This window comes from Theropithecus gelada, chromosome 1 (genome assembly GCF_003255815.1).
Source record: "Theropithecus gelada isolate Dixy chromosome 1, Tgel_1.0, whole genome shotgun sequence".
Lineage (NCBI taxonomy): Eukaryota > Metazoa > Chordata > Mammalia > Primates > Cercopithecidae > Theropithecus > Theropithecus gelada.
Window position 1 is genome coordinate 9,891,423 of NC_037668.1, and position 9,108 is coordinate 9,900,530.

General features: G+C 40.7%; 1 non-coding gene across 1 annotated transcript; it reads right to left on the reverse strand.

Moving 5' to 3' along the window:
* Positions 1-3,214: 3,214 nt before the first annotated feature.
* On the reverse strand, positions 3,215-3,337 carry LOC112616182. The gene has a single exon (XR_003117587.1). It is a non-coding gene; the product is annotated as a small nucleolar RNA SNORA40 (small nucleolar RNA).
* Positions 3,338-9,108: the final 5,771 nt, after the last annotated feature.

Here is a 9,108-nt window from a genome sequence, read left to right on the forward strand (position 1 = left end):
AGTTTTGAGACAGCCCATCATGTCTGAGAAAATGTCAACTATTTTTATTGTGACCTGCCAGATCCCTAAGGGCATTTGAGTTTATGACAGTGCTATCAACTTTTGTTGAAAGTGGCTGTGGAAACTGATCCTGTGACTCTGGTCTTGATTGCCTAAAGCCTGAGGGTGTAGAGAGAGAGAGCACGAGCAGTGCAAGAGAGACAGTCGAGGGTCGAGCATCTCCTCTTCTTAAAGTCGCAGAGACCATGGCCCCCAGCCTGAGCTCATCTGATACCATCTATAACTGTTAGTGCGTGCGTGTGTGTCTGCTTGAAGGCAGTCTTGTCCTGGCCTGTGTGGGCTGGAAAAGAGTAAAGAATAGTGATGGAGAGGGGTGGGGTTGAAATAAATCAAAGCTATCAGGAGGCTTTGCTTTAGGGCCCCATGTTTCTAGTGGTGCTGATGATTCTAGGCCAGCAGTTGGTAGCTTTAAAGGGAGTTTTGTTTCCAGGTCACTAGAAACAGTCAGTTGGTTTAACTGCAAGGCCAGCTCCTAATTTGATGCACATCTAAGCAGATTGGAGACATTTTTGCCAGAGTTGCTATTTTAGCAGGCAACAATTTGTGTGCCCACCAGGAAACCAGGTTTGGTATGAAAATAGGGACTTCCCCTGGCTTCTAACATTCAGGAGTCAGCAGTAGCTGGCTTTCTAATCGTGCTGCTTCGTGTGTGGAAAACAAGGCTGAAAAATGGGTGGGGAGAGAACGGTGGCTGCCAAGGACATGTGCTATTTACAGACATGAGGAAGAATAACATTCTGGTTGAGCTCTCAAGTAAAATGAGGATAACAACACCTGCCTCACGTGGTTATGGTCAGGATTACATGGGATGGCCCACATAGAAGTGCCAGGCACATCACAGGTGCAGGGAAATATCAGTTCCTTTCTTTATCTGCTCTGGACCCCATAAGACAGCTCGCTGGAGACTCATCTTCTCCCTCCCACTAAATCAGGAGAGAGAAGAGGGTTTCCTCCCTGTGAGAGGTAAGCCCTGGGGGGCAAAGTATGGAGAGAAGAAATCCAGCAGGAGGCAACAGCAGGGTATGTGGGGTCCTTAGATAGGCAGGGCCAGGCAGCTGGATCCCATCCTGAGAATGAAACTGTCGTGGGAGCTGCAGGTGGGCACAGCCACCCCAGCCCTCCTAGGGGCGCTCTCTGCCCACTGCTTGTTGGCCCCGCCAAGTGTGGGCAGCACAGTGAAACCAGACACAGCACAGTCTCAAGTATGCAACTGCCAGGTATGACAATCACAAGTCACAGCTGGTAGGTGGATTGGTGTGATGGCTACTCATGTTTTCTGATCTCTCAATGTTGTTCTTGTTTTCAAGAAGTAACCCAGCACACTTAAGGTTCACACAACCTGTGTAACTTTGCAAACACCAAGACCTCCCCTCAATAAGCAAAATAAGGAATTTATTCCTCTAAGAATCCTAAGACATGTAGAAAAACCAAGTCTCGAGGATGTGGCTAGAACAAGAGACTCAAATACCACCTATTATTTTGTTCTGTTTATCTCTGCCTGTCCCTTCGTCACTGCAATCCAGCTTTCTGGAACATGACTGGCCATAGCTTCCCCTATGAGAGGGAGTCTGACCTTGATTTCCTCAAGGCCCAGTTAAAAATTCCTGGGGAAGAAGCTCATTGGTTCAGCATGAGTCAGAGACCATCCCTGGGTCAGTTAGCCGAGGCCAGTGGGGTGGGGACATGCAAGAATCAGGACACTCTTGCCTTACTGTGGGGCTGACAGCAGGCTGGGTAGACAGTTCTATGGACGTCCACAGCTTATATCTAACCTGGACATTAGATGCTCTACAAGTGTTAGTAGCCACCTGGGGGCTGATGTCATTGTCACTTCTTCAGCAAGGGACAACCCACATCTTTAGATGGTTGGAAAAAGGTCCTGGGCTAGGAGGCTTGCCCGGTGAGAAGGGAGGTGTGGGACTCCCGGTGCACAGGCAGCCTCCCCTTCAGCTGTCTTTTTACTCCTGTCCCTCCCCGTGTCCCACTCACACACCCCACGCTGTTGTGCCAGGTGTCTCTGTGGGTCGTCCTTGCAGAGTGAGCAGCGGAGCATGGGTGTGTGCTCTCATTTCAGACGCTTTGGCTGGCAGAATTCTTTCCCTGCTATTCCATTCCCATGCCACCCTTCCTCCTCTACCTTCCTTGTGGAAAAATAGCTCTTCCAGTAGTAGAAACTGATCCTGGCTCTAAGAGCAAAAGGGGCAGAAGGGAGTTTTACTGGAATGACTCTGGGGTATCTCACAACCCAAGGGGGTTGTGGGAAGGTCAGATCAGGGCAGCTCTAGGACCTCTATGGTGGGAGTTCACGGACTTTATGGTGCTGTTGATTACATGACTCAGCTCCCACTGAGTCAGGCCCATTGCTGCTCAGAGCCACCCTCCCCCTTCCTGGGGAGGGAGTCAAGGGGCCCCAGTTTGGTCAGTTATGTGCCCTGGATCAGCCAGCTAGTGAGATGTCTGGCATATTAGATACCTGAAGTGAATAATTTTGTAACACCTCCCCAACAAAGTTATTTTCATTGGTAATCATGAAATACAGTTAATGTATGCATTAGTATAACTGATGATGATGCCAGGAAAGAAATGCAAACAGTGAAAAAACAATTTATTAAACTGTGTATATACAGTCATACTAATAAAATATAAATAAACAATATGATACAAAAGAATTATTACAGTATAATAAAGGGCAAAGTAATGAAATAATACTTTTATTACATTAATTTTTTTGGAGAAAAGAAAAATTTAGACTTGCAGATTGGTCTGTCACAGCAATGAATGATAACAATATATCACAATTTTCATTTTCAGGTTGTAACTTTTGCAAACTTGTAAATCATTTTATCAAAATTAATCTTTGCATATTTATCCTCAACAGTCAGTATAATCAGGTATGTCACTCTATCTTTGTTCATACTTCTTATTAATTTTAATTTAAAAATTCATCTGAAGAAACATATAAATAAATAGAAAAAGTTTTAAACAGAAAGATAAGTTTAGCAGACTCACAAAAATCTAATTTCATAAGAAGTTCTAGAAATTACAATGCCATCCATGTTTTCATGTCTTAGGGAATGAGTCTAGTAGCTTTCAAATGCTGACACAGTTGAAACATTTCTAAAAAAATTAGAAAATTCATCATTTAAAAAATTGTAATATCTCTTTTATGTGTATCAAAACTCTTATTAAACAATGAGATCTGGGTTGCAAAAGAGGATTTATTTTTTGCACCTGTCTATAAGGGCTTGTTCACAAGTTAAACAGAAACGCAAGTGCAGTCATATTTTTTATTATTTTTAGTTAAAACTTCCAAAATTTTTGTTCTACAAAAGTTAGAGTTACAAACAACTTCACAGCAACCTCTTCCCCCACCAAATAATTCCATTAAAAATGGGCAAAAGACCCAAGTAGACATTTCTCAAAAGAAGACATACAAATGGTCAACAGATATTTGAAAAAATGTTCAACATCACTAATCATCAGGGAAATCCAAATCAAAACCACAATGAGACACCATCTCGCCTCAGAATGGCTATTATAAAAAAAAAGACAAAAAACAACAAATACAGATGAGGATACAGAGAAAAGGGAACTCTTATACACTGTGGGTAGAAATGTAAATTAGTAAAGCCACTATGGAAAATGGTATAGAGTTTTCTCAAAAAACTAAAAATAGTACTACCATACAATCTAGCATTCCTACTGCTGGGTATTTATCCAAAAGAAAGTATATCAAAAGGATACCAGCACCCCATGTGTATTCTAGTACTATTCGCAAAAGCCAAGATATGGAATCAACCTAAGTGTTTATTGATTAATGAAGGGGTAAAAGAAAATGTGGTATAGATACACCATGAAATGCTATTCAGCCATAAAAAGGAATGAAATCCTGTTATTTGCAGCCACATGGATGGAACGGGAGGTCAACATACTAAGTGAAATAAGTCAGGCACAGAAAGACAAATATTTCACGTTCTCACTCATCTGTGGAAGCTAAAAAAGTTGATCTCATGGAGACAGAGAGTAGAATGATGGTTACCAGAAGTTGGGAAGGGATGTTCAGGGGGAATGAAGAAAGACTGGTTAATGAGTACAAACATATAGTTAGATGGAAGGAATAAGTTCTAGTGTTCAATAGTTCTGTAGGGTAACTATAGTTAATACTAATTTATTGTATATTTTAAAGTAGCTAGAAGATGTGAAATAGTCGCAACATAAAGAAATGATACATTTTTGAGGTAATGAATATCTTAAAAACCCTAATTTGATCATTACATATTGTATGCATGTATCAAAATATCACATGCATGCAATAAATATGTACAGTTATGTTTCAATAAAAATATAGGCATTCATGTCGGAATATTAGCAAATACTAACATTATTCTGCCCATTGCTTTAGATCAGGTGCCCAGTTCTTGGTGATAATGACCAAGACATTTATATATTGCTCTTTTGATTTTTGCTGGCAACATAAGACCAGCATCTTTTGTCATTTCTCCTGGCATTCACAGAATGATGGAATTAAAGTAACTCAAAATCTGTTTCTTCATTTCTGTAATCAGTGTAATATTATTGCTTATTTTGAATCTACTGTTTAGATGCAGGAGTATGGGGCACCATGGGGTTGGGCATGTGAAGTAAGCTCGAATGATTTTCAAACTGTCAGGAACTTATTCAAAACGAACGTGTGTGGCTGAGTTTGTGTGTATTGGGGCATGACTGTATAACTGGGAGTTTGAATTAACTTCTAAGTAGAATGCAAGCTATAAAGGATAAGCAATAAAAAAGTGCTAATTTGAAGCTTACATACATATTATTAAAACTCAGTAGTAACAAAACAGTGGTTTAGAACTTAGACCCACAAAAGCTTTTTTTTAGGAAGCAGTACTGTATCACTGACATTGTTTGGAATCACCGGCACATGGTGATAATGAAAAGCAGACTGACTTCTAGTTGGCTTTATTATTGCTTTTAAATTCTCTACAGATTTTTTTATTGCCTTCCCCCAGGCACACTGCTTCCCTTGCCGAACCTTTGGTACACCACTGTGTCCAGCTATTGTGGTGGTGGGAGCAGAGGGTGGGAGGTATCAGGATGCCACATAATACAGACAAAGGCTTCATGGGCTCATTCTGAGTTTCAGGGGCTGTACTCAGAGAAGAGGGCATCAGGCACCAGCTCCATGTGGTGACTATTACATTTTCCTTTTTAGCTGCTTAGCATTAAACACACACACACACACACACACACACACACACACACACAGACACACACACAAAATACACTTCATCCCATATGTCCCAAGATGCTCCTATTCAACATGACCTGATAACCACAAATGCAATGAGCTACAATGCAAAGTAACACCAACTACTGAATCCACAGAGCCATTTTTTTCTAAATCTAGATACCTGGGTAATCTTCATTCCTTTTTTAGTTATATTGAAATCCCATCTGATATTCATCAGGAGATGGATTACTTAGTAAATGAAACCACTAATAACACACCCTATCCTCAAAATCTATGCCAACACAATATCCCCAGTCTTAATGATATTCCTTAGCTAGTCTCTGTGTATAACTTCTTTCTTCTCTGCATTGATTCTGCATAACTGCATCCAGTCCATGAAGAGTTCAAATGCTGGTCATACAGTGGGCATTGCTGAACAGTGGAGCCCAGTGGGCTGGATTGTTAGTTTCTTCTGGTTGGTGGGAATGGGGGTGCAATGTGGGAACATTTCAGAGAAGCTAGAAGGCTTAGTTTCCCCAGTTCCTCTGACTCCTCCCATATATCTCAGTTTCCATCACTAGGATTTTACTCTTTCCTGATCATGCTGTATCTACATATGAAACCTAGTTTATATCTGCAAGTGGAGGTATAATTCAATACCTTAAAACATCAATTTCTAAATTTGGTTTTATGTTATTTCAGGCTAGTAGCTAGTGGGATCATATGAGGACTTTGACTTTGATTTTACGCCTATAGGAGAGACTTACAGGACTGAATGTGCTGTTCTCTTACATTAGGTTATCCTGGTACACTCAAAACAACCATCTAACCTGTGGTATCAGCTTGTCTCATTTCTTTCAAATTGCTTATGGTGCCAGCTACTGGGTCCTCCAATACTTTCTTCCCAGTATCTAGTTGACCACAAGAAATTCATTTATTGCTGTTTTGCTACTTTTTAGCAAGCATTGCTAATTTCATATCTCCAAATACAGGGTAGAGTCTTACTGTCTTCCTTCACTCCCACCGCAATAAAATGAACCATTACATTTTTCTTGAAGGTCTAGAATTCACAGCATACTCTCTAGAAACAATTCATAAATTATTTATTTTTCTTCTTATTTGAAAACATTAGATACTGACTCTAATTGGTTTTGGCAAAGAAATCATGAGGGGAGGACATTTATTGAAAAAAAAAATAGGCTAGGCACAGTGGCTTACACCTGTAATCCCAGCACTTTGAGATGCCAAGGCAGGAGGATCAATTGAGGCCAGGAGTTTGGGACCAGCCTGGGTAACATAGCAAGACCCTGTCTCTACAAGAATAAAAATTAAAAAATTATCCAAGCATGGCGGTGTGCACCTGTAGTTCCAGCTACGTGCTACTTGGGAGGCTGAGGCAGGAGTATCACTTGAGCCCAGGAGTTTGAGGTTATAGTGAGCTGTGATTACACCATTGCACTCCACCCTGTGTGACAGAGCAAGATGCTGTCTTTAAAAAAAAAAAGGAATACTAGGGCATCTATAGAAGGCAAATTATTGAATAAGCAACCTGTAGGAAGGACAGAAACCAGGGCCATGCTAGAGGCCTTAGTAGTGGGAATTTGTGACCCTTCTATCTGGAACCCTGCTAGAAATTTGAATCAGCCTCAGTGAAAATCAGGTTTAGTATTTCTTAGGATAGAATTTGAAGTTGGCCCAGTTTAGAACTGTCGTCTGACTACGGACAGGACAGGATTATACACTAGAGAAAGGGTCTGCTGGGGGATGGAGGTAGTGGTGCAGCCTGTGGATCAGAGGTTGTACCAAGAGAAGGGGCAGTTCTTGTGAGACAGGCAGCTTCCCCAACAAGTATCCACTTCAGTTTCGGGGATGAAGGTTATTTCCTCTGCTTTCTTCATTACCTTTTGTCCTGCAATGTTTACCACTGTCTGTACTCACTAGGACTCACTAGATAGTGTTGACTGACTGATGAAAACATTCATTATCTAAAAATAGGAGATTATTAGACTAGGTTCAAGACCAACATGGCTTTTGGATAGGAAGATACTGGTGATTTGGTAAGGGAGAAAAGAAAACAAGGTGTTGATTCTAAAATCCAGAAGTGATAATTAAAAAAAAAATATCAATTTGTGTGACTCTGAGGCTTTTCCTGGCATCCTTAGCTCCCAAAAAGCCCTCTGCTCTCTGAACTTCCACTCTTCTCACCCATGTTGCTCATTTGACTCTGAGCATGGTTATCTGCTGTGCCCTGTACATCCCTACATAGAAGTTCCATCTCCCAAACCACACTACAAGATCCCCAAGAACAGAATCCATGTCTTAAATTTTATTTTTTTGAGATTCTCAATATATTTTAGTATCAGTTAGAGCAAGTTTTATATTCCCTGGCCTCTTGATTCTCCATTTGAACATGTTTATTTTCACAGGTGAGTTTCAGACTCTCTTTATCATATTAGAATATTCTTACAGTTTTTGTATCTCCAGTACCAAGTTGTTATCCCCTCATACAATAAACAGGTAATTAATGTACTTTGCTGAGGACAATATGATAAGCCATACAGAGGGGTGTGTCATTGGCATAAATGGGAGAATTAAGTTTTTCTATTCATACCTGTTTAATTTAAAAAATGTTAACTTGGCATAGCAATGACTGTGTAAAATTGGTATTCCGTTTAGTACAAGATTTAAATCATTACACAGGTAGAATTTGTTCTGTTTTTTATTCAACATTAATAAAAACCAATTTCTGGTTTCCTTCCTCCCTCCCTCCCTCCCTTCCTTCCTTCCTTCCTTTCTTCCTTCCCTCCCTTCTCCTTCTTTCTTCTTTCTTTCTTCCTTCTTTCCTTCCTTGCTTTCTTGCTCTTTCTTTCTTTCTTTCTTTCTTTCTTTCTTTCTTTCTTTCTTTCTTTCTTTCTTTCTTTCTTTCTTTCTTTCTCTTTCTTTCTTTCTTTTTCTTTCTCTTTCTTTCTTCTTTTTCTTTCTTTCCTTTCTTTTTCTTTCTTCCTTTTCTTTTCCCTTCTCCCTTCCTTTCTCCCTTCCCTTCTCCCTTCCCTTGTCCCTTCCCTTCTCCCTTCCCTTCCCTTTCCTTTCCTTTCTCAGAGTATTTCTCTGTTGCCCAGGCTGGAGTGGTGCAGCGATGCAATCTCAGCTCACTGCAACCTCCACCTCCTGGGTTCTAGCAATTTTCTTGCCTCAGGCTCCCAAGTAGCTGGGACTATAGGCGTGTGCCACCACGCCTGGCTAATTTTTGTATTTTTAGTAGAGACGGGGTTTCACCATGTTGGCCAGGTTAGTCTCGAACTCCTGGCCTCAAGTGATCAGCCTGCCTTGTCCTCCCAGTGTGTAGGGATTACAGGCATGAGCCACCATGCCCAGCCAGTTTCTGGTTTTCTTTCAAGCTCATGCAGATAACACATTTCTAACTCTAAATGAGATACTGTCTATAAGAGATCTAGCAAGCTCCTTCGTACAGAGTAGGTACTCAGTAAATAGCAACTAAAATTTAGTGATTATAAAAATAACTCACCTTGAATCATTTTTAGGTTAACCCTTTCATTGAAGGCCCTTTGGAGCTCTTTAACATCTTGATTCCTGAAATCCTTTGTAAGAAACTTTTATTTAGCCTAGTGGGTCTCAGAGGCTTGAGGTAGGGCTTGACCAGTAATCAGAACCCTCCTGGAGGTATTTTTTCTGATTCCTTGCCCCACCTCTTCCTTTCACTCTTTTGAGAACCCACAGGAATTACGTTCTCTCTCAGGTTCTCCATGGTGGAAAAATATATTGAGATCACTTAGCCTTATCTTTTCTTTGTTTCT